The 26,370-nt window shown below is 42.9% G+C and overlaps 1 protein-coding gene across 1 annotated transcript in view; it reads right to left on the reverse strand.

Annotated features, from left to right (window-relative positions):
• Positions 1–26,370, reverse strand: part of COL22A1 (collagen type XXII alpha 1 chain) — a 229,512-nt gene that overhangs the window by 184,079 nt on the left and 19,063 nt on the right. The window lies entirely within an intron of this gene.

Consider the following 26,370-nt stretch of genomic DNA (forward strand, 5'->3'; position numbering starts at 1 on the left):
CCCTGAAAAAGCTACTCTCTTCCTGCTGATTACAGGGGGAACCCGAGGACACATGGCTCCCAAGTCAGACATCTATCAAAGGCACCACAGGTACATCCACCCAATTAAAACAAGCATGGTTGGGTGCATTCCTGGGCACTGAGGCCAACGCATGTTCGAGCCTACGTCTATGCTAGCAAATGGTCTTAGCCTCCAAAACAAGGTGGCTGCTGACCATGAACACTCCCCGGCATGTTGTAAGCACCCATCTGAGCCCTAGAAATGTTCTGACAGAGTGTTAGCTTGACTGGTCCAAAATGGGCCAGACACCAGTGCAGATGAGTGCATCACATTGCCCAGGAATGCTTCTGGCCACATTTACGGTTACTAGTTTAGATACAGCCCATAAATATCATCCTTTGCTAAGGGCTCTGTAATAAAGATGAAAAGGAGCCTCCTGGGCAAAAATGCTAAATTAATTTTATGGTCACAGGTCACCAATTTTAAACGCATTCAGTTCAAACAAGAAAGTGGGAAAGGGGCTGAGTGCACAGACGAGAAATGTTGTATTCTATTTAAGTAGTAACAGGGGAAATGCAGGGAGTTCTGGCATTTGCAAAACGCTTGAAGTCCTTTTGAAAGTGAAAAAAGAAAAAAAAATTGTAAGTTCTTTTCCTACACTTTCCTTCCTGTCCTGCCTCATTTACACCAGAACTGTTCACATAAATGTGAAAAATATTGTTTTTCCCACAATGTGGCAGGCTGTGCTATGCATTTATGTCACCTTCTCACACTGGATCCAAGCTTCTCTCTCTTCTACTTTTGTCACCATCCACTGCCTTTTTTATTTCTCATTTCTGCCTGTCCCGTGCTCTGGATCTTGATTCCAAAAGGGACCATCCTACTACAGGTACTCACACCCCAACAGCACACATGAAGTGACAACCACACAACCCCACCAACACAGGGAATGCTGAACAGCCCAACAACCCTACCTCCAGGCTGACCCCATACTCTAAGCCTTAGCCCATCTTCAGATGTCCTTTAAAATTTCCTCGAGAACCTCCTGAATCTTGGTGCGGACTCGTCTTTCCAAGAGATACCTACACTGCAGGGTTCACTGACGCACCCACACAAATACAAGAAACTCGCTGGACGGCTGACAGCAGACGTACATTGTCAGGAGGACCGATGTAATTAGCACCATTTAAGTGAGCAGCATACAGAATTAATTTGCACGTGCTCCCACAGGGAATAAATGGCACTATGGGAACTATGAATATAGCATCAGGCCTCAGCACTTCCAAGCTAATTTGCTTGTGTCTGACCCTAAACAAACACACAGACTGTGTGCCAAGGAGCTTGCCGGCAAACAGCACAAGGTTTTGAAGAAAGCAATTAGCAGCTGCAGCGCTTTCCACCCAAGCTGTGAGCTGATTGCTACGCTGGGGCACGAGTCCACCCCTTTCTCTCTGGTTCTCCCATCTTGGGAAAGAGGTGAAGCTTCACCACACAAAGTGTGCTTGATCCCAGCAAACCACAGGGCTTCTCCTGAGTGGCTGAACATTGACCTAGCAGATAAATTGCCGTGAAAATGTCTTCATGCTGATGACCTGTAAAATATTCAACAGGATGACAGTATGGAGTTGAGTTGGAGCACATCCTCCAGGAGCCAGCAGCCACAGCGACAAGGCCTTCCCCAGTGGCTGCTCTATGGGCACAGATGGAACGTGTCAGTCCTGACCCAGCTGCTGGGCTCCTTGGGACAATTTTAGCTGTGTTCACCGCCTGTACTTCATAGGCTGGAGAGAGCAGGGTCCTGCTGCTCACTCATGAAGTTTTAAAAAATACCGCTTCTTACTTCCTGGATTTTGCACCGTTGGATATGGATCGATTCCAATATCCATCAATGTAATGAACAAATGAGACTTCCATGGTCTGCAAGAAGAGCTGAACTGAAACATCTGTGCTTTATCCTCCTTTAAAAACATATAAGGATCAATACTACATGTGCAAGCGTTGATTGTAGAAGTAGGAGCAGAAGCACGTCCGCTAACAGAAGTGGATCTCTCTTACCTTTTTTCCTGTGCTATTAAAGAAGTAATACAAAAGCAAAATTTTGTCAGCAGCAAATTTCACAACAGGGAGATGGTAGCAACAGTAGCAAAAAAAATGCTAAATCTCTTATAGCAATGGCTGGTTTTAGGATGGACTCCAATGTTGTAAAACACTGTTGAAACAAGAGAGAAGGTGGTTTTGTTTCATTCATTTTTTAAAGTAGCAATTCTGTGTTAGTCCTGTTATTGAAACAACTGAGATTAAAAATGCACTCCGTGTGAAGCTTCGGTAGGTTGGCTCTCACTGAATAGGAACATTACAATATTTCTGCTATAAAACCCCATCAATCTCACTTGCACTCGGCATTCATGAGAGGCACACTCCCCAAATGAGCCCAACGGAGCGGTGCAGCTACAGATCTGCCGGAGCCATCAGTTCCCACTGCTGGCTGGAGGTACAAGCCAGGCTGTCCATTATCCTCCCATGTGCCACAACACAGAGACAAGCGTGTAGAGTCTCCTAATCCGAGCACTGTCAAAACGGTGAGATGCCAAGTTAGGGTTTATATTTGATTTTTAAAAAGCAAATCCTAAGAAGACTGAAAACACTATTTTATTTGTTGAATTGCTATAAAAACAATGACTTGCCCAGAATAATAACAAGAAATCCATGGCGTTCTGTTAATTCACAGTAGTTCCAAAAGTGAATTAATTAGAAGTAACTTGGTTCCAAGCTGATGCCTTTTCAGCTGATCAATAAATATACACTAGTTGTTCTCAAATAACTTTCAAGAGAGAAATATAGCTCAAGGGCATGTTTAAGAGGGACTCTGACTGGCATTACTCTTCTGGTGTAATTATACAACTGCAAATTGAACAGTATCATCTTCCACGTGGGTATTTTTGGGGTCTACTGTAACAGTGGCTTTGGGACTCTAACCAGCAGCAGTATAATTATATCACAAGAGCAAAGAAAGGAAATTTCTCTATAAATACAAGACTTGACTTCTAAGTTTGCTTTTTGTTTTGTAAAGAAGTGTAACATCACCTTTGCAAAACAGAGGGGTTTTTAAGACAAATAAGTGACTTCATTTCCTCTTAAAAGAAGTCAGGATAAATTAACATCCTGGCTGAAGGGCATGGATTCACCCCAGCAAACTCAGCAATTTGCCTGGTTGCAGTCCACATCCTTCCACCACCTGAGTCTGACCTTTCGTGGGCAAGACGCTGAACTGGCCACACAGAGGCGGAAGGTAGCAGCAGGCATGCACCCCATCACCAACTAGAGAAAACAATGTGACACTTCTTTGGTGGTAGAGCTCTTCAGAAGAGATGCTGTGAGAGCAAACCATCCCTCTGATAATCTTCATGGGGATAAAGCAGGGGGACACCAATGGAAATAGCGTAGGGATGAAGTGATTGATCATTGGAGAACAAGGGCTTGTCCCACACCAGGTACCACCACAAGCTGTCAGCTTTCAGATCTCAGTAAACTCTTTGGTTCTGCCTTCCAGTGTGCTACAGAGTCCATCTGGAAAAAGACGCTATTCAAAATGACTGAAGGATGGCAGAATCAAGCCCAGTCCCTTCTTCCTTACATACTAAGAGTTTAAAAGAGCCATTGACATCGATGTTTGGCATCTTTACAGATGTAAAGACCTTTAAGAGACTATCTGAGTTTTACAGCTCTCAAATACAATTAAAAAAAAAAAAGCCAGGCTGAAAGCATGGGGTTCACTTCTGACTTGTGTTTTGAAATATAACTTCAGTCCAACATTAATTTTATTCAAACAGTCTTATACACCTGCCAGTTTCCATACATGCCACCAGGCCCATACTTTCTAAAGAGGTTTGCATGAGATCTGGGCACTTCACTCCCATGGGCACTTGCAGGTGTCTCTCTCCTGAAGCCCAAAAGCAGATGAAAGAAACACGACTAAGTGGTAAGTGCTTTTGAGGGCACCTGCCCATGCTTCTCTCTGATACACAAAGGATGTTACAATTGGAGCCTGGAAAGCAAGCATTTGGGGGCTGTAAATCAAAGCAGCCACAACCTGAGCGCTGGTCCTCAAGCCAGATGCACATAGCTCAAATGCATTCTTCCTTTTCCTTTCCCCCCTACAGAATTTTCCCCACTCAAAAATGTCAATCAATCACTCATTTTTAAGGAGAAAAAAAGAAGTATGAAATGATGCTTCAGACAAGACAAACCTGCAAGAAAGGGAGAGGGAGAGAATCAGCTCAGAGCACAAAAAGGAAACAATTCAAGAGACAGAGAGCACACGAGCATCAATCGGCAGCTACAGCCCTGCCACTTGTGGATACCGAGGTCTTCATTCCCAACTAGGAGCCTATCTGTGCCAGAAAAACTCCCATTTATCAAGCCCTGTGCCATAATACAGGACTGCCACGTTGTGCAATACACCTGTGCTTTCTTATTCATGTATTTGCAATCAAATTGTGCTATTCTTCTGCTAGCCTGCCAGCAATGCAACCCAAGCCTCCAGACCAGCATGCCAGGATGAGTTAATGCTGTAAAAGTTTCAGTTACATATAGCCGTGAAAGGTACACCATAACATAAGAGAACAGGTGCCTACTGAGGACGGGCAAGCTCAGAGTCACTGTACCTGTCCCCACAGCTCCTCTCTAGGGAGACAAGCACGCTGACTGTCTGAAAGAGAATGTGGTTTGCACTGATTTCTTAAAATATATTAGGTTATTGACATTTTAAACTGAAAATGGAACTTCTTCACTTTGCATAAAAAAGATCAAAATAAGACAGCGGTGGTTATTAGTGGTGGTTTTGGCAGTATTAGGTTGATGGTTGGACTCGATGATCTTAAAGGTCCCTTCCAACCCAGACAAGTCTATGATTCTACGATTCTATGATTCTATGACATTTTAATAACTTTGAAACTTTTCCCAATCCCTTTCCATCACCAACAACTTCTCTAAATTGGCTTTTCCCAGGAAGATTCAATCTTGACGAATTAGCATTTTCCCCATGTCAGGCATTCAATTAAGAGGTCCCAATCCAATTCTGAGAGGTTTCTTTTCCTACACAATGTAATGTCTGCAAGCCTATGCATGGTTCAGGAGGTGAATAATTTTATCTGCCGCCCGCTAGGAAAGAGAGATTTGAAATTGATGTTTAAATCAGAAATAAAATAAAAATTTCAGGCAGAAGTACGGTATTTCAGCTTGAGAGCCTCTGATGAGTCCTGAAGGACAACTTTGAGCAATTGCTTACCCTGCACGCTCCTCTCCAGTCTGAGAAGGAAAGGGGTTTCAGAAAAGCTCTTCTGGAGTCAGGAACAGACACATTTTCTGTCATCAAATGCCTCAGTAGCAGCTCAGCAGAAGTGGTCTGTAGTGAAACCGATAGCCAGAAGGTGTCCTTGCAGAGTCACTGCACATTTTAAAGGACTAATTCCCACAGGTTTGCTGGTGTTTTGTTTTTTTTTCAATTTGCACACCCCTAATTTTCTTTCAAGGACCCCTGGGACCTGCATTTCAAATTTAGGCCAAGTAACCATTCCTTTTCTTCCATTTGGACTTTTCAATTTTCTAAAATGATGCTTCTGCAGAGCATATACTGGGAACTGCTGCATCAGGTGGGGCTATGTAGCTGTGAGGAGATTTCACAGTCAGGTCCCCATCCTCAGTCTGCATCACCCGGCATGGGGACCCTCTGGGATCCTCTTCAGCACAACCCACCGTGTCTTTCCCTGCTGGATCTCACCTCCGTTGGCTCCAGCATGGCACTGGGCACACACAGTCATGAAGCCTCAGAACTCCCCACTGGTCTGTGCCTTTGTACAGCACTGAAACGAAGGTGCTTGCACCAAAGAGCCACACAGGCACTGAGAACTGGGCAGAATCTACTGCTTTAATTTATTTTTCTTTTCTTATCACATCTATTATATTGGATATTGCTCCCCTTTTCTGTATTAGCATAGAGGCAGGTTATAGTCGATACCTAGAAAAGTAATTCTTGAGCTCTTTAGCAGTTATTTCCCACACTTTATTACAGAGTGTGTTGGGCACAAAGCAAAATAAAAGCAGGGAAGGAGGAGGGACAGAGCTCGGCTGGGATGTTCATGTGTCTCTACACACAAAGAGGGCACAGCTAGAAGGGCTCACAAACACCTGGCGAAAGGCAGGACAATCAGCTTTGTTTTTTATCAGGGAGCACTACATAAAAGCATCGCTGCAGAATGCTCCCCGAGGGTCATTCCCAGTTGTCTGTAAGATCCAGAGGGAATGGGGAAGGTGGTGGGTGCCTGCTACAGAGGAGTGAGGCAGCTATGCACCTACTGATCAATGCAGAGCTGTTATTTGGCCTGGATCATAGCATCTGTCCCTCGCGGGCTCTGGGAAAAGAGTATCACAGCTTTACTTACTAGGGGAATTGCCTATTCAGTGAGTTTTGGCTTCCATTATACATTACGGATGTAGAGGGAGAACTGGAAGAGGAGCTGACGTTATCGTAGTGACTGCAATTCCTAAGGAATTTACCAGCTACCTTTTGCAGGCTGGATTCCTCCCCTCTTAATGAGAGACTTGAGCCTCAACTGACTGTAGTGAAGGTTTGTGCATGTTTACCTCACCTAGCTTGCAGAGGCACAGCCTTGGGGAGTGGATATTTTATATGCTGACCTGAAGAAGAAGTTGTCTTTTGCCAAGAATCGCAGGAGAACGAGTTTGAATTTGCAGAAGTGTATCAGGGCACAGACTGGGCTGGGACTTTGTATGTGAAGGAAGGAACAGTGGCAAAGTCTGCTACGGGATTATGGCTAGACACATTAAAGCTTTTCATCAGCGCTTTCTCACAAGATTATAGGTATTCTGTATAATTACCACTAGCTAGAGTGGCCAAAAGCATGAAGAGGCAAAAAGTATAAGTTTGTTATAAAAAATATGAAGAATACACCAGAGGGGAACGCAGAGGATGGAAAATATTGCTAAGGAAGTTAATCCATTTCTTAAAAAAAACCTTTTAATAACTCTGAAACTTACCCCACAAGTCCCAGTGTGGACCAACTGGCCCTTTGCCACCTTCTACTTCAGGGCAATGGAAACGGGATCCATCAGCTCAGCAAATACCTCCAGTGAACAAAGGCCCCACTGCCAGGATTTGTTGGCACCGGCACCATTCCCACGCATTGCCCCACATCCCCTCCGGAGAGCAGGACTGACATGTTTAGTCCAAGTGTCCCTGCCTGGCACCAGCACCCGGAGCTTTGTCCTCTTCCCCTCCCCGTTTCCCTCCCCGGGTCTTTGGGAGGCCTGAGCTGTCTGAACCATCCAGGGGGTTCCCTCGCACACCGAGCCGACCTCATTGTGCTCTGCCCCAGTGAGCACAACTAATAACCACAGCTCGCCTCCTTTAATTGAGGCTCTGAATAACCGAGAGCAAGTACCAACACTTCCAACAAAGGCAAAGCTACCCTTACCGTGGAGCACAGCTGCCACTCACACAGGTCCGCGTTGGCACTTCACAAAAGCTGGTCTATTTGCATGGAAAGCAGCTATCACAAAAAAACGGCTACAAGCATGAATTCCAGGGAAGTCCCCATGGCAGAGAGCATGTCTAGCTTTCAGCACCCCACACTTGCTGAGCGCCAGCAGCTTGGCTAAATTATTTTGTCCTGCAACAGGATTTTCTAAGCAGCTGTGGAAACCCAGAGGAATGACATAGATGCCGGTGACGAAAATTACGGCAAACCAGAGGGTGTTTTTCAGCTCAGAATACAAAACAGATCAGCTTTTCTGCAGGCACTGGTAAGAAAATTACTAATTAGTGCTAAGTGTGGTGATAGGCCAACTCTCTGGCTTAGTTACTCATTCATTAAAGTGAAATTAATCTGGATTTAGATCAATGTAAATGAGTGCAGAATGTAGCTGGATGTTTTGTTTTTGTGAACACCCATCTGCTGCTGTTGCTGACAGCGGACAAACAAAGCTAAAAGCGCAACATAGGACACCACAAACTAAGCCCTGTCCCTAACGACCGAGGCCTGCTATGAAACAGTGACGTGTCCTGTTACAGCTGCTAGCCCCCAAAACCCAATCTGAGGATGTGGAGACATTCAGGTAAATGGCGATTAATCTAGATAAGGCTCACACAGAATTATTGGGGAGCAAAGGAAGGAGGCAGGAAAGGCAGCATGCCTCAAGTTCCCCATGTGGAGAGGTCAAAGACAGCCTTGGCTTGGTAAACAGTGAGGAAACCTTATACATAATACATCACAGTCTTGGCTTTGGCGATGAGGTTCCAGAGCTCCTGTATTTCACTGTCATCCTCATCGCATCAACATCTCAGATTAGACTTCACAGTTCACTGTACAAAAACCCAAATCCACAAAGAAGAAGACACCATGAAGGATGTGATATGCATAAGGACTGTTTACAAACCTGATAGCTGTGCCACTAAAGGAAAGACGATGACAATAGCATTCAGGACTAGCTGAGGGAACCCACACCCTAAAATAGTGTAGTATGGCCCAGTGCTTCCACACTCAAACACCCCATCTGCTCTACAGTGCTCAACACTTTATATTTCCACACAAACCAAACTCCTTCTTTGGCCAGGAGAGCAAGATGGCAGAGCCAACCTATTCTCCCCACTCCCATTCACCCAAAACCAGGATGCCACATTCCCGCTGCCTCTTAGGGAAAGGTTCCTGACCTGGGGCTGTGCTACTCCCTGAACCATGTCTGGTCATTGTTTAGAAAGAGCTCATTAGCACAGAATGAACCCATCCCACCAAGTGTCCCATGGGCTATGGTGGGACAGTGCCAGGGCCCAGGCCTTGCACTGGCAGTGGCGTGGTGTAGCTTCCAAGGGCCTGTGTCAACACAGCACATCCCTCTGGGCTGCATTTCTCCTTGCTCCACTGTGCGTGCGCTTGTAGAGCCAGGGCCTCCACCACCACTCCTCAGCACAGTCATCCACAGAGAAGGATGCCTTATTTAAAGTGGTTGCCTCAATCCCAGAGCTCCCTCTGAGCTACCTAGAACCAGCAGGGACATGGTTGAGTTACTCCAGCACTGACTACAATGGAGCACAAAGGAGAAAAGTACACGTTAAGTCCTCATGCACCGGTGGTACCTACTACTGGTAGCTTAAGCTTCACCAGGATGTTGTCTTAAGCTACTAGTGGCAGTTGTCCTGGCAGACAAGAGGAGACACAGGCATAATGCCTTCCAGATGACTGTGACTCCATCCTACAAAGGCCTACACAAGGGCACTTCTTTGGGCAGGACGTGTCTTTATATGATGTTATGGTGTTACAGAAAGAGGGAATTTTCATATAAGAAGTAAGACAATGCAGGACTGAGTCCTTTCAAAGTTAGACTTGATCCACCTTGGATGTTTTCTACCCTAGCATCCACTAGCCATTACATCATTAGCTTCACAGCAGAACTGACTGTCTTTATAATGATCAGTCACAAGGCCAGTTCCTCTTGAATTGTTCCACCACTGCCTCTCTTGGAAGCAGACAAGTCAGGGGAGGGATACGGACCCAGCGCTCCTGGTGGGAAAGTGAGAGCTTGCTCTCTGCAGTGATCACCAACACGAGCATACACCCTCTTTCCCTGTTAAGTGTTAGATATGTGGCATTGTTTTCTGTGCCCGTAACTGACTCAGGATTAGTTACTGAGAAACATCTTGGCAGCCTTCCAGGCCACCAGACAAGAAAACCACTCTATTGCCTTATGGACTAACAAAGTCTTCAATTTGTCTCTAATCATCTCCATTAGAGCACAGTTTGCCTTCTAATCAAAGGACATGTTTTCCATTTTTTCCTTCTTCCCACCTTCCACCCATGCCAGGGTCAAGATGCTGCAAAAAGCTCTACACATATGGATACTTATAGATTTAAGTGTCCCTCCCACCAGGGTCTGAAATCTCAGAGTTTAAGAGAAGAGACGCTCTGGTGGCTCTTCTGCTGGGAGAAAGAATAACACAAATACATTGGTGATCGCTCAAGAAAGAGCTTTTTTCAGCTCTCTCTGCTAGACTCATAGATTTTACATCTGCGGAAAGCTATGACCAGGATCAAGACCTCTTGCACAGGACATCAGACATCTCATGTCCCACAGCAATATCTGTGCATTTGGAAATGAATCTCTCCTTTCTCAGAAGAAAATGCTGTTAAAGCCAGGAGTTTGAGGCTGAGCTGAACAAGACCACATCTCTTAGAAATGCATCAGCCTGCATTTTAAAGAAGCCAGTGGAACACGCTCTACCATCACCCTTGGTGATCTTGTTCCAGTGATTAATTATCCTCAGAGTTAGAAAAAAATGAATCTCACATGCCCCTTGAGAAGAAACCTTTAGTTTGCACTTTTCTCTTGCCAAAGGGATTCAGACAATCGGTGTGCCATACTATTTTTCAAAGTGTTTATAGTCTGGTTTGTAGCTTAGAGGTTATGGTCTACTCAACAATTCCCGTAAGTGCAACAAGTTTTAACGTAGCTGATGGGGCCACAGTTTTCATGTTTCCATACTTCTCCAAAGGCATGATGGGCACTGATGGTCATATCTCCTAACATGTTATTCCACAGGTGGTTTGGGAATTTTGATCATTAGCAATACTGGTATTCATTGTGGCATGAATTTTCTAAGTCAGTGCAGGGTCATTTACAACTCCAAATACAAGAGTAATTTAAAGGTAAGATTCAGAATCAGCCCAAAGCAAAGAACAATACACTAAACAGACTGTCAGTCTTGTTCAAAGGGAAGCATATTTTAAAGTGTTTCCATAGACTAGGATAATTAAAAAACCCACAATGTGCATTCTTTTAGTCAGAATATGTTCCTGAGATGGTGTTTCTCCAAATATAATAAAGGTGAAAAGTTCCAGGGAGACCATGCAGTCCTTTTAGTAAACATTGAGAGCATAAAGAGAGAATGGGCAGTGAAGTTCTTCTGATGAAATGCCAGATTCATCCCAGGTCAGAAACAAGTCTTGAATTGTGAGGCAGATTCACGCCTGCTCTGACTACTGAGCAAGAATGAATTTGGACCTATACATAGAAAACAGAGACACAAGACGAGACTACAGGCACACCACCTCTCCTGATTTGAAAGGAGGGTTGGGCAAGCAACAGCTAAGGACAGGACAGTGCTTCAATGGGTCTATATTGGAGGCAGTGCCGGTACCATGTCCGCAGTACCATGACTCTCTTGACATCTTGCCCAAATGCTGAGCAAGCCCAAGTTTTCATCATAAAGTATTTGTCCGGGCAAACATAAAGCCGCACGCGTAGATCCAATCTACTATTTGCATTAACTACTTTATACTGTAGATAAACTGCTAAATGTAATTGCTTTTGAATTAACGTTGCCGTGGTGTACCTTGCTCGAATCACTTCCTGAGCTGGTCCATTTTAACTAAGAGAGTATCCACCCCCCACAGTTGGATTTCATCGCTTTATGCTTCACCTTCACTGAAAAGAGCTGCCACAGCACAATGAGTGTATCCAGCAGGGAAGGTTAAATGCTGCTAGGCAGAATCATAGGGGAGTAAGCACTGTGTTACATTTTCCTCGGTGAAAGACAGCATTAAACACTTCTTCACGCTATCACCCTAGCACAGTTCCTCCTCCTCAGATACAAACCCAAAAGTGTAGGGAGAATCAAACTTAGCATCCAGCCTGACTTTTCAGAGAGAAAGCGACATGAAAAGCTCAGCCTAAGAGCAGGAAAGCACCCAGACACTGGTTCCTTTTTACTGACTTCAGTTGCTTTTTCACAGGTCCTACCAACCCTAGGGAAATCATTCACAAGATGTCAAAAAAACACCAACAACAAAACCACCACCAAACCCCAAAAAAAACCCTAGAGAAATGACTCTACAATTATAGATGCATTGCAGATACGTGTCTATATTCTCCACTTTCCCATCCAAACTTACGTAATTAAACATCTACTGATTTAATGAAAACTCAGTCTGTACTATTCTGAAATTAGGACACTCCGCTCCCCTCATGGGAGCACAGATCCACCCAGCATGAATAGCATATTTAGCCACCCCTGTGGTTTCCATTCCCTAGATTTTATTTGCATTTACTGAAAGAAAAACACTTGATTCACTTCCAGTTACATATATATGTAAGCATATATATACATTAAAAAAATAGTGGATGCTATAAAAAGAACTGACTGTAGAAAAGGAGAAAAGAAAGGATGCCGGATAGAGCCTGTACTCCAAACCAGACTAATTTCAAGCCAGAATTGTGGAGGATGCATGAGTCCGTGGGGGATGTGGAGTTCCCTACCAGTGACCACCAGGAAGGACCAATATCCACAATCAGGTGACCAACCAGTACCTTCTACTTAGTGACTTGATCAATACTTCATCTCCTGCTCAGTTTGAATCCAGCCAGTCACAGGCAGTGGCTCCCTGGGCAATGCAGATGAAGGGGAGAGTGCCCTAGGTGCCCTCAGTCCCATTGCTTTCTGGAGACAGCAGGTTCCTTGGAAGCTTATGCTATGATGAAGGGTGGGTGGTGGGAGAAAAACCACAGACAAACCAACTTCTGTAACTATGAACTTATTGGCATAAATTTATCTGCTCTTCTTGGCCTTTCTCCCTCTTGTTCTACCACAGCACAGATTTACGGGTAGAAAACACTTTTCCTGAAAAGTTGTTTTTCTTCTGTACATTTTGTGGTGAGGGGAAAGACAATTATTGAGAAAAGAAAAGAACAGAAGATGAAAGGGCCAGCCTTGCACAATTACAGCCTCAAGTGCTCCTGCACCACTCCTGAACTGCACCAGCATAGCATCATCCTGGCATGACACTGGTGGCGCCTGTTGATTAGCAGTAGAAGAGATGTGAGCAGAAACACCACCTGGAAACCTACAGAGCCAGGCCAGGCCCATCTTGAGTGTCGGACTGTGCTGAGCACACTAGGAGGATGTAGGGACATTTCCCCCGTACCTAATACCTCCATATATATGCAGGAGTGAGGAACAATCTGCTAAGAAGAATTTCTACATTTCATAGAACCATAGAATAGTTAGAGTTGGAAGGGACCTTAAAGATCATCTAGTTCCAACACCCCTGCCCTGGGCAGGGACACCTCCCACTAGACCAGGCTGCTCAAAGCCCCATCCAGCCTGGCCTTGGACACCTCCAGGGATGGGGCAGCCACAGCTTCTCCGGGCAACCTGTTCCAGTGCCTCACCACCCTCACAGTCAAGAATTTCTTCCTGATATCTGATCTAAACCTCCCCTCTTCCAGTTTGAAGCCATTACCCCTCACCCTATCACTACATGCCCTTGTACAAAGTCCCTCTCTAGCTTTCTTGTAGCCCCCTTCAGACAGTGGAATGCAGCAATAAGGTCTTCTCCTTCTCTTCTCCTGGCTGAACATCCCCAACTCTCTCAGCCTGTCCTCATAGCAGAGGTGCTCCAGCCCTCTGATCATTTTCATGGGTCTTCTCTGGACCTGCTTCAACAGGTCCACGTCCTTTTTGTGCTGAGGACTCCAGAGCTGGACGCAGTACTCCAGGTGGGGTCTCACCAGAGCAGAGTAAATGTGGAGAATCACCTCCCATCGTTTCACTTATCTTCCCTGCTAGTAAGACAAGATTTATTTTATGACTGAAGAGGTTGGATCTGACACCAGGACCTCTAAGCCCCAACACGCATCATCTTTATGTTTGGGTGCACTAAACTTCTCATGGAAAATCTTCAGTTTTCCATAAGGAAGGGAACTGCACTACACATAAATCAGGTCAACCACGATTTTTTTCTGAGGGCTTTTACTGCCCTGCTGTGTGAGCTTAAGAAAACCCTTGAACTCACTAGAAATAACTCAGAATTCTTGTAAAAAGCTGTACAAAGTTGTGACAAATCAGAGTCAAATACTTTCTCAGGTGTTTGGTCAATTAAACAATTATTATCTTGCTACACTACTAGTTCATGGAAAATAATTAGCAGTGAGATATTACTGAACATAAACACAGATGAGTGAAACTGCTCCATGCTCCAGATGAGGGTCCCAAAATAAAACTTACTGCTTTAGTTATAATCTAACCTAAGACCATTATTATTAAAAAAAGTTTAAAAAAGGAAACAGCCTGCAGTAGGATCTGAAAAAGGAAAAACTTTGTTGGCCATGAGACCAAGAGATGGATTTGGAAATTTCAGCAAGGCGTAACATTTTATGATCAAGGCATGCACCCATGAAAATCAAAGAAAAAAGCTGAGACTTTTCTTTATTACAGACCCCATGCACTACAAGAAATAAATATATCCACCTCCAAAGCCAAATTACTTGAGAGATGTAATCATCTCAAAAATAGTTTGTAGAGTTGAATGTGGTGGCCACGTGTGGCAACCCATACACTAATTCCATTTGTTTAGCAGTCCTACGCTGTATTCTTGTGCTGTCAGCAGTTACCCAGGTCAGTATTTTTAACTAAACAATAATATGCAAAAAGATTTACAATAAAAAAAAAAAAATCCCACCCACTGGGATAATCTGCTAATTATATATGATACAAATCCATAATTCTGAACCAGGCATAAATTAAAGAGATTCCTGTGTACCATCTTACGTTGCGTAAATCTGCAGTGTCTCACAGCATACAAAGCTCCGAGCATGTAAATATTCAGTTGGTGACAAACACATTATAAATACAGTATTAGACCAAGGAAATTAATTCTTCAGGATATTATCAAGGCCACTACAGAGTCAAAGAACAGTTTTTCAGGTAGGTAAACAAGCCCAGCATCAGCTGCTATGCTTGCTAATAGAAATAGGAACAGCTAGTGAAAATGATGTTGAATTTTTGAAAGGTTTGTAGCTCTGCAAATTTTACACCGGTCCTCAAACAGCTCTGTCAAAAATCAACATGCACGACTCACTATTCCACTTCAGAGCTCTGATAGCTTGGAGGAATAGTTAGCAGATGCCTCCCCAAATATATTGATTTGTAACTAACACAGTAAATTTTCTAGGACATACTGCCTTTTTTCCTGAGTTGTTATATACTCAAAGTTCAAGTAAGTCTTGTGGCCTATGTGATACAGCTAAGATACTGATGACCTGCTTCTGGGTTTATATTGTGTTAGCCTTTCCATTGAAGCAGTGAGCTCTGAACTAATGGTGCCGCAAGTGTAGAAAGGGGGTCATTTCTCTGGAAGGGGAGTCGTGATTGCAGGTTGTCGATAAGATGGGCTAGGGTAGGAGAATTATCCCCAGTATTTGCACTCTAACAGGACGCCAGGGGCTGGGCACTGCCAAAACATATAAGGAAATATAGTGTCAGGAATTGAAAAAAATGGATATCCAAGGTTCTGAATCTGGACACTTAAGTGACTTTCCTTTCCAAAGTGCCAAGCAGACCCTTTTAGCTCTGCTGGAGCTGTTCCACAGAGAGCACTGATACTGAGTTTCAGGGATCCGAGGCTCAAAGACTGGTCTGGTTCATTTCAGTTCCCTGGGATTGTCTGCCCTTAGCACACCCCCTCTGTATCATGATCCTTATTACGTGTGCCGTGCTTATATACAAGAGTCAACGTATTTCAAACAAGCCATGCTGTCTTCCAGCAGAGCAGAGACTACTGCAGAGCCACCATTCACATGGACACTTTGGCACATGGCACCCACAGGGAATTAGTCAAAAGCTTGAATAAGGATTTCTTTAATTACCTAAACTCACACTTAGGAACTCTGCTGGTTCCAAGTCATTTGCCAGCTTTCCAGCCCCATTCGCAGCCCCAAACCCAGAAGATGAACCAGCAGTTCTTGCACAGGGCTTTTTCACCAGGTTCTACCAGCGAATTCTTAGCTTGTGTGTATGGGAGGACAATCGGTATGGACCAGTAACGCAGACTTGGTTAACACGGGAGCTGGTCTGAGCTGGCATCCTTCCCATTTTGATTCCAGTAGAGTGCAGTTTGTTTTGGGGTCTGACTTCATTACAGTGGAAACCGGAAAGATCATTACGGAAGAGTGGATTTGTGGGCCTGTCTCAGGATGCAACCTTCACGCTTCAATTAACAACAAAAAAAAAAGGCTATTTGCAGCAAAGGTGTCTTTCAACAACATCAATTAAAAAAGCTGTCTTCTTCTCTGTTACTCTTAATTGTATTTCAGCCATTAGTTGTTTTTTAAAGCGTTATCTCCTTGCTATAATGAGTCAACAGACGGCAGCAGGTAGTATCACAATGCACTTCAATTCAAGGGCCAATTTATCACAATGTTTAGGAATAGGCCCGAGATAAGGGAGAGGAACCCATTCTTTTCACAGGAGTAGTCTCTTAGGGATGAAGTACAATTTAGCAGTACAATGTTTGACCCAAAGCATATGGCAATACCTGACAATAGTTCTCTAAACTGGCATTGTCTCCTGCGACTGCACAAATACCGCAGCGTCAGATGAGAAATGGAACACCCACACCTGGGCTTGCAACCACGCTGGCCTGCATATGCATCGCTAATGTAAGTCCCAACAGATTGATTTACTGGCATAAGGAACCAAATATTACTGTATTCCCAGAACACAGCAGGGAAAGATTCGACTCTCATGCTTTTGGCTGTCAAAGCGAGGAATCCTGTCCGAGCAAGTTATCTAAGCTCTCTCAAAAGTTAATGAAAAGAGATAGGCAGTCGGAGGTTGAATCATGCCACCTGCCTTGGACGGTCTTCTTCAAAAAGGATGAATCACTCTCTGGAGGTGTCTATTCCTTTCCACTGACTATCAAAAGAGTCGACAAATAACTTTCAGGCCACTGCAGTTAGATGATATGAATCCCACCAAAGATACTTGAATATAAAGATACAACATTGTTTAATTCAATTTATGGATCTCAGTCCTGATCCAGCATCTGTTTTAAACTCAGAAACACCCTAAAGCTATTAGAGTCGTTTGCCAGAAAGCGTTAGCACTAGCGACTAAAATTCTGCTGCACCGTCCTACTTGTGTCATATTAGTATTGCAGCCTCTCACAGAGATGTTATGTCTTCACCGCCAAAACGGAGAGGTTTTTATAGTAGATAACTAATATATGCTATCCTTCTTGCTATAAAACCCTGGGGGAACAAAGCACAGTGATTTCTACTGCAGTGTAGCTAAACGAAGTCTCGCCCAGAGGTGGTGGATTGGGTTGATCGTGTGTAGTTACACTGCAGTAAAAACGTCCTGTATTTCATCTTCACTAGGGCTTTAACGTGTTATGGCTTTTTATCTACCTCACTGTAAAAAAAAAGACTGATGCTTCAGGCTGAAAGGACACAGCTTTATTTTCCAGACTTTATATATATAAAAAATATATATATAAATAAATATATCTTATACACACACACATATATATACATATTTTATATATAAATTTCTTGATTTTCTAGAGTACAGATCAAGTTATAGCCAAACTGACACTAAATGTTGACTATTAAGCTGTAAGGAAACGAACAGGGTGTTGAAACCTGCCATCACACAGGGCTGCAGTTCAACAGTTTAGCTCAGCAAAGAAAAACCGCAGTATCCAACTGAGCTACCTCCCCTGAAAAATACCCTCCCTACTTCTGGTCAGCATTAGCAGTAGTACTCACAGTTCCCAAAACTGAGAGCATGCCAAAAGGCATTTTAGGCAGGACTCTGAACAGTTCTCTATCGTTTGTAACTACATTAATATAACAGAGCTTCTTCAATCTCTTATTTGCATTTTAAAGGACCTAATTAGTACTTTATCAAAAAAGCAGTTCTCCTAGGTGTTCAAAATGCTCCCACTGCTTTTGTTTCACATTATAAACAAGATTACTGATTTGAAAAGAAATTTGGTATTTGGGTGTAACTTGTAGGGAACTTGACGGGATTGAAACACTAACCCTACAATTTACTAACAAAAATAGCCCACCAGCTAAACCATGCTGCAGCTCTGCCACTGGGGAAGAAATATTCTCAGCAGAGAGGTACATTACAATTCAATTTCGCCTGTTGGCTCAGTTAATTTGAAAACAAAATGAGAAGTTGAAATTCAGTGGCAGAAAGGGCTGATAACCTTTACAAGCTTCCACAGAAGAAAGGATGCACCACTTCATATTATCAAAGGATGAAAAAGGAAATGAATATGTCATTTAAGTTTGAATTCCAGTAATAACATGAAAATCTCTTTTGCAGAGAGTCCACATAAAGTTTACATGCATCAGAGATCTACTACAGATTCAAAATAAGCCCTTAGAAATTTAAAGCTTTGCTTTGGTCCTGAGCACAGGGATAAACAACATGGGCTTCTAAAGAGAGCTCAGCAAGACACAGAACTGGAAGCAATGGTTTCTTCCCAGAACTTGAAAATAGGTGGTTTTTCCCATTTTGTTTCAGGGGTTAATGTGACAGCTTATCTAGGTCTGAGCATGGTTTTGTTCTTATAGTTCACTTCTGCCTGTGAAATTGTTTCCAAAATCAGTTTAATATTCAGGTGATGCAAAGACCCTGATTCAATACTGCGAAAGGTCACAAATTTTCCCTTGAAGCTATTTGATGAGAAACCCAGAGATTTTGTGCTAAACATCCGCACGAGTATCACAGGCAGCCTGTGACCAGCAATGGCTGTGTCCCTCATGCAAGACCCAGCACCTGCCATGGTACCTCCAAGCTCCCTCATTACCTGGAATATTAGGATTTGCAGCTCTCATTGCAGTTATTCATCACAAAACTTTGAGGCTTGAATATGAGGAGCCAGAAGAGAAAAAAAAAATAACAACAAAACAGCCCTGAGAGAGCAAGCTCACCGTTGCCATAGGGGGTTTACAGAAACATTAATTTCATGAGGAGCTGCGGGGTTCAGGAAACCCACTGGGTTTCAGGAAAAAAATAATATGCTATGTTGGGGCCTTTAATGCATTGCATGGGGGTTTGCATGCTCTGCCAAACATTCTCACTTCTCTATCATTTGCAGTAAATCCTGCCAGCTCCATCAACAAAACTGGGACTAAATCTCCAGACTTGGCTTTCCCTATCCTAAATTGAAGTAGATCCCCAAATCGAGGGAGAACAGAGGAAATCTTGACTTTATAGGTCCACCTAACCAAGGCAGGTGATGGCCTACCTCCATTTATAGCCTGTGCTGAAAGATACCACTAGATTTTTAAGGAAACAGCCATATAAAGCTTAAAAAAAAAAAAAAAAATTAAAAAAATTAAAAAGGCAAGCCTAGAACATTAATTAAGTGGGGTCCTTTCAGTTTGAGGTCAGTTTAGGGGTTGTTAATGAAGGAGGAAGAAAGACCCAACTGCACAAGAGCTGCTGAGGTTTAAAACATTTTAGCTTTGTGAAGGATACATGGCAAGGGTTTTCTCCTCATCTCTCTGTTTTTCTTGGACAGAAAAGCCTGTAACTAAACTTGAAATCTCAGAGATTTTTGTGCGCCTTGCCCTAGTCTCCTGCAGAGACTAGGCCCAGCTTCAGAGGTTATTCTTTCTACTGAGGTTTCCTTCTCAGTCCATCAGAAAGCAAACGCCAAGATAGACAATGCTGCCCAAGGATGTCCTCTCTCTTAACCTGTCGTTTGGACTCAACAGGAGCAGACAGAAAGCCTCCTGATTGCAGCTGGATAGGCATTGGGCTCCACAGCCTGATTTTGAAAGTGCTAAGCACCCACCGCTCCTGCAAAATCAATGAGGGCTGCAGGCGGTGTTGAAAAGCAAGCTACTAATAACTCTCGGCACATGACAATATGTTCCAGCTTTTTTGCCTGTTCCTATTTCTGTATTTCTCTTTCATTCCTCCACTATTTAGAAATGGCTCCCATAGTCACCATATTTTTCCTCTTTTTGTTCTCTAAACGGCACATTACTTTTTCATAAGACGTAATTTCTCCTGCCACTGAGACCCATACTTTTCCTGATTGTCTCAATGCTTCTTTCTAATGTCTGGGACTTACTTTTATTTGTCATGACTCTAATCTTCTCTCTGCCTTTGCAATTAGTTTTACTGTACATCAAACATTGTTCACAGAGATTTCTTGTCTGAAATGCAAGAAAAACTATTAAGAGCTAGGGGAGATGTTATCATTCAGCTAGATTCTGTGATTTCGGACAGATATTGCTGGCCGTGCAGAGATTAATTGCTTTATATAAAGTGATTGTCCATGTTTTAGGATGCTACTATTTGTATGTAACTGTTAAAGAAAGAAACTAGAGATAAGAAAAGTAAGTGCAAAAGTTTTACCCGATCTCATTTTATTATACTTCTACCTTCACAGGTCCTTATTAGGGTTCCCAGTGGTCTGTATGAAGCTGCAGGTTTGGAACAGACTTCTTTTCTCAGCTGTATCAAAGAAGAGTAGAAGTAACACCATTTTCTGCCACTGGCTTATTTCTAAAACTCTGCTGTTTGGGTGACTGTTGGATTCATACCTTTGCTCCATCAGCAAAAAGGAGAAAATGGGCCACAGCTGCTGCAAGGCTGAGCTTCCTCCTCACCTGAAGGCAATGTCTAAGACATTGCTTTTTCCAAGGTAGAAGGGAAGAAAAATAAATTGATAAATCACTTTTCAAAACTATAATGGAGCTAACATCAGTTCTGGGGAAGAGAAGCTACCCGGGTGCAGGATCACAGAAATATGTGGCTCTGAGAGACAGTCTGTATCTGAGTGACGGTGGTGGCCAATTTGCTCATCCCACCTACCAACAACTCCCAGCAAGATGCTCCCAGCCAGACACAGCCCATGTCCGAGGAGGGAGAGCTCTGTCATTACAGCTACACCCCTGAACAACCAGAAGCTACGTCAGTAGTAAAGCAGCAATAATTATGCATATTAGGAAAATTTTGTACATTGAAAGGGTTATTAAGCATTGGAACAGGCTGCCCAGGGAAGTGGTTGAGACACCATCCCTGGAGGTATTTAAAAGATGGGTAGATCTGGTGCTTGGAGATATGGTTTAGTGATGTTTTTTGTCAGAGTTCGGTTGATGGTTGGACTCGGTGATCTGAAAGGTCCCTTCCAACCTCGGCAATTCTACAATTCTATATTGAAAAGTTTATTTAAGGAAAATGGAAGAGAATCATGCAGACATCCATCTGCAGTGGGATATTTTTGTTAAACAGGCCATTCAAGGCAAGCAAGCTGTGCTGAAGCCTAGAAGCGGAGTTTCAATGGGAAGAACCTGCCTAGCAATCCACTGGCTGCACACTGAAAGCAGAGGATAGCAGAGCACAGGCACACATTTACGCTGGGAGCACATGGAGGATTTTCCTCAGCTTTTTGAAGACCTTACTTAATGTTCACCAAGCTGACACAAACAACACTGTACCAAAGGGCACAATCCAGATTTTTCTCCCACTCCTAGTTATTTGTTCTCATGTTGTGCCACTTCTCCCTTGGGACAGCCAATGTCCATGTGGCTGCATGGTGAACTAAATTGGAGTAAAAACTAATCTGGGAAAGAAAAGAAGAACATTCATTGGCTCCCTGCTGTAGTTCATGGTGGGGCCACCTAAACAGATGGGAGAAGGAAGTTAGTAAGAATGAAACTTTCTTTTTTAGCAGTGGGGCTGGGTTTAACTGGTCATAAAACAGCACTGTTGCTAATCTCAGAACAAACCTATTCATTTCAGAGGGCCAAGCAAAATAGGAAGTTATTTAAATGTTGTGGAGATTACACATTGGCAGAACAGAACTGTAGTCACGATCTGGGAAAACAGTCACTTCTATGTGATCCGTGGAGGAACTGAGGACCAACCAGCAGTCACTGCGTGCTCCCTGAGCTCAAGGATTTTTGCCTGCCTGGATACCAGCTCTGGAGCCCTCTTGCTCTAAGCTGGTGATGACTGGACCAAGTGTAAAATCAGATCTGGGAGTTTCAGGCGTTTGATTTGAAAACAAAAAAAGAAAAAAAAAAGGTCTAAGAGAAAAAGAATATATTTTCTGTGCTTCCTGGAGCCATAATGCAAGATACCAGGCTGTCCTTCGACTCACACAATGGCAGAAGGAAGTTGTGTAATGTCATCACCACTAAGCCTATCAAATATTTTATCTCCTCCCAGCATATCATCGACGAAAAGTTAATTTTTTTTTTTCTTCTCTTTCAAGCAAAAGATAAATCAGTTGGAAATTCTGTCACAGACCTTTTATGCCTTCGCAGGAAACCGCAGTGAGCCGGCAAATGTGGTGATGAAAGGATGTGCGATCCTGTCATCTGTGACATGAGAGATTGCTAGAAGTTGGAGATATTACAGGGTTCGAGAAAGCCACCACTGCATCTGGCAGAGAAGAGCATCAAGAAGCAACAGGAGATATCAGAGGTGATATCAGCTGGGTCACTGCCTAGCTGCAGCTTTTAAAAAAGCAGCAGTTGTCTGCTGAGCTTTTAACAGACTTCCCAAACCATCTGGAAGTGATTAGATTTTCAAGTGAGAATCAAAATGTTAGTAGCTGCACTTAGCCTGGACATACTCTTAAGCAGCCAAATGTGGAATATTCCACTAGGAATGCTGCCCATGGCAGGTGTGATGTATACATGAGCTAGAAGCACAAGAGTTAGATTATCTTCATGGGACATATTGTGCTAATCAGGCTTTAACCAGTCTGTTAGACATCAGTTATTACTCCAAAACACCTCAACCTTCTGTGCATTCAACATGGAGGTGGGTGCCACAGATTTTTCCAAGTAAATGTGTAGGTGCACTTGTGGCATGTACCGAGTTCTGCCAGATTGCAAGAAGCTATGTTCAGATTTGTAGAGGTATGTACAAGCCATCACAACAATGGAAAAGAGCTCCTGCAATAAGAGCAAGCAAGATTTGGAACTACTGCTAAACTGAACTTATGAAGAACCCAAATAAAGTCATACTCCAAGTGTGAAAGTAAAACCAGTCTACAAATACCCAAGTCTTTCCTTTTCCCCGATGTCTAATGCAAAGCTATCTGAAAATGAATGTTTTTACAATGAAATCTCAGAGCTCGACAGGGAGTATAAAATGGGGGTCAACAGTTAAGCAAATATGGTTAGGTGCTGATGTATTCACATATTTCAGTACACATGTGAGATTTGACTATATTGATAAGTCTTTTAGGAACTGTCAGTCAAGACATGGCCATTCAGATGCCTGCACTTTGTCATGGTCTCTGTGCATGAGATATTTTTAACACCGAAGGACAAGAAGAAACAGTTTGCTGTTCTTCTGTGAGCATGCCATGAACCTGGGCAAAGCTGACTTCAAAAAAACACATTTCTGAAGCCTTTAGACTATTATTTTGAATGGTGCTCAAGATGTTGCCTTGAAAGCTGGAAGCCCTTTTACATCAGAAACAGAACAGTGGTACCATAAAACTTATATTTTATGCACTGCATACACAACCCAAAGTCAACAAAGAAAGACATGTGCAAATAAAAAATAAATGTTATGAATAATACAAACATGTGACTGCTTTTGATATTTTATCACAGGCCTCGCTTTATCAACTGAAATCAATGACAAACCATTGGTACCAACCAGTCATTGAAACATTTCAGCTTCATCTCCTTGTGTTTGCAAAGCATTTGATATTCATATGACATAGTCTTTTCGTCATCCACACATTTGCAGAGGAACTCATCATGGCAAGGAGCTTATCAAGCTCACAAACAACTAAAAACTGCTTGTAGAAAGGGCTACATTATACGTGAAAGTCACTACTGGACATAGACCAATTCCGAGCACAATGCTCCTGTAGTACTGCCTTAGAGAACATCTGCTTGTGTTTCTCCTATTGCTAGCTGTGGGGGGAAAAAAAAAAAAACAAAAAAAACCCAAACCCAAATCTTAGCAGAGACTGTACCTCTAAAGCCAAATTTATTTTCAAGCTGTGAAATCTGACTTTTGCAGTAGAGCAGAGGCTTAGTAATTGCACATACATGCCGTGCACTCCGAGGGTGCCAAGTCACAGGCTTCTGCTTTACAGAGCTAGTAAAGAGCGAAAATGTTTTTGGAGAATGTTTTTGCTCATCTTTGCAAACTGTATCTTATCACCTGCCTGTCTTAATGATAACAGAAATAAGCTCAAATATGACAGCATCCAAAGCACTGCAATCAGTGTTTTTAAGAAACAATTACCTCTGAGCAGGTATGAGTGGTTTTGGTCACCATTGCAACGTCTCCCCACATGAAGGCTTAAATGTCAGATGACAGTGTTAAACCCCAGTGCTACCAGACCCAAGCCAGGCTGACAACTTTGCATGCGCTAACTTATCAAATACAGCTTTAAGTTAAATCTGTGTTGAAAATGAAGAAATTGTCTCTCTTTGACAAGGATAAAGCTACTATTTACCTACCAGAAGCAGGTGCTAGTATATTTTTAAATATTCCATAGCTGCCTGTTGTTCTCTCTGCAACATATAAGCAGAAACCCTATTTAGGAAGCATGTAGCATCTCTGGAATTTTTAGCAGAATGCATCTCTCCTGCTTTCCTGTGAAAGCATCACGCATTATTGCATGCTAACTATAGTCCAGAATGTAATGGAGATGTTCGGCAAAAATATCTCCCACTGCCACAATGTCCCACTGAGCAGACATGTTATTTTTCGATTCTGCTATGCTTGCTTCCACAAGATCAAATGAGAGCTAAAATGCTATTAATGCACTTAATGACGTGTTCTTAGCAATAAATTCAGTCAAATATAGCAAGATGTAATGACTGGGTCTAGGAGAGCCTAGTGAGACCAGAGACAAGTCACTCTGAACAGCTGCTGGCACGAAATTCAGTATTTGAAACACTGTACGACTTCACATTTTGGCAGTACTGCAGTACAAGGACTGGAAGACTCATCATTGGTCGGTACAACAAAAAAACCCTTCTACCATTTCCGCTCTTTGATTCACGTGTCTCCCAGGAGCTCACAAAGAATTATGTCTCTTAAAACACTACCTTGGCTGTGGCAATGCATGTTTTTGTCTTAGAACGTGCATGAACTAAACAGCAGTTTGGCATGTGCCCTCATCACGTCCTCCACCCACTTGGTGGTTTGTGTGTTCCTGTTTTGGGCAGTGCTGTCATATTAAAATTACAGAAAGTAAACTACAACAGCTATTAAAAGTTTTACCTTCTAAGTATGTGTAAGGCACAGCCCCTACAGTGAACTCCTTTCCTGTTCCTACTGTGTTAACATGGAATTTAGAAGTAGCACGCGCGCTAGAAAACACAGGCTGCAAAAAAGCAGTCACCTAGATATTATTGGGCAATGTCAACTGGTTTATGCTTGCTTGTGCTAGTCACTTCTTAAGAAACATACATAACCCAGAAGAGCACTTTTTCTTGCAAATGGAGGTCAGAGAGAGCAATAAAAGAGCCTCACAACACCACCCACAAGGCCCCTTTTTTTCAGGCAACTTGTTGTCACCTGATCTCTTCTCCCTGGTATCCAGTGGCAGGACACATAGGAACAGTCCAAAGCTGCACCATGGGAGGTTTAGATTGGACATTAGGAAGCATTTCTTTACCAAGAGGGTGGTCAAACACTGGAACAGGCTTCCTAGAGAAGTGGCTGATGCTCTATGGGAGTGTTTAAGAGACATTTGGACAATGCCCTTAATAACCTGCTTTAACTTTTGGTCAGCCCTGCAGTGGTCAGGCATTTGGACTAGATGATCACTGTAGGCCCCTTCCAACTGAAACTGTTCTGTTCTGTTCTGTTCTGTTCTATTCTATTCTATTCTATTCTATTCTATTCTATTCCATTCCATTCGATTCCATTCGATTCCATTCTATTCTACTTGACAGTAACACAAGCTCCTGGACTGCAGACCTGGTCATTTTAACACTGCAATATGCTACAGCATCACACCGGGAGTCATCTGCTGTCTTTCAAGTTTGGACCTAGGAACCAGAGCAATGTCTTATGATTTTGACCCAAACAATTCACAGTAACCACAACACATACTGTAAAAAGCAGCAAAACCACGTAACTTTTACGTAGTCACCAAGAACAAGGGAATGATTTATCAGTGGTGGAAGGAGAAAGGGATATGTGATTGTTTTTCCCATTAAAGAGCTGGGAGATACCAACCAGAATGCCATTACAGTCCTCTTCACCAGGGTGCTGGAAATTCAAAGTTAATTTATTCAGTGTGAGTTTCTCACACTGTTCTCCATTGATAGTCATTCAAAACATCACCAAGGTTTATATGGTTGATAGCCAGAGCACTAGTGAACACCAGTTGTCAGTAGAGTTTAGATACTGAAAGGCAGAAACGCACAAGAATTTTTTCACAGTATCCATAGCACTCTTTACACACTCTAATGCCAGAAAATAAGGGGAAATAAACCAAATTCTGGTTATAAATAAGATGTCAACCTTCATATTCAGTAGTCAAAAATATTATAAAA

Source organism: Larus michahellis, chromosome 2 (genome assembly GCF_964199755.1).
Source record: "Larus michahellis chromosome 2, bLarMic1.1, whole genome shotgun sequence".
NCBI lineage: Eukaryota > Metazoa > Chordata > Aves > Charadriiformes > Laridae > Larus > Larus michahellis.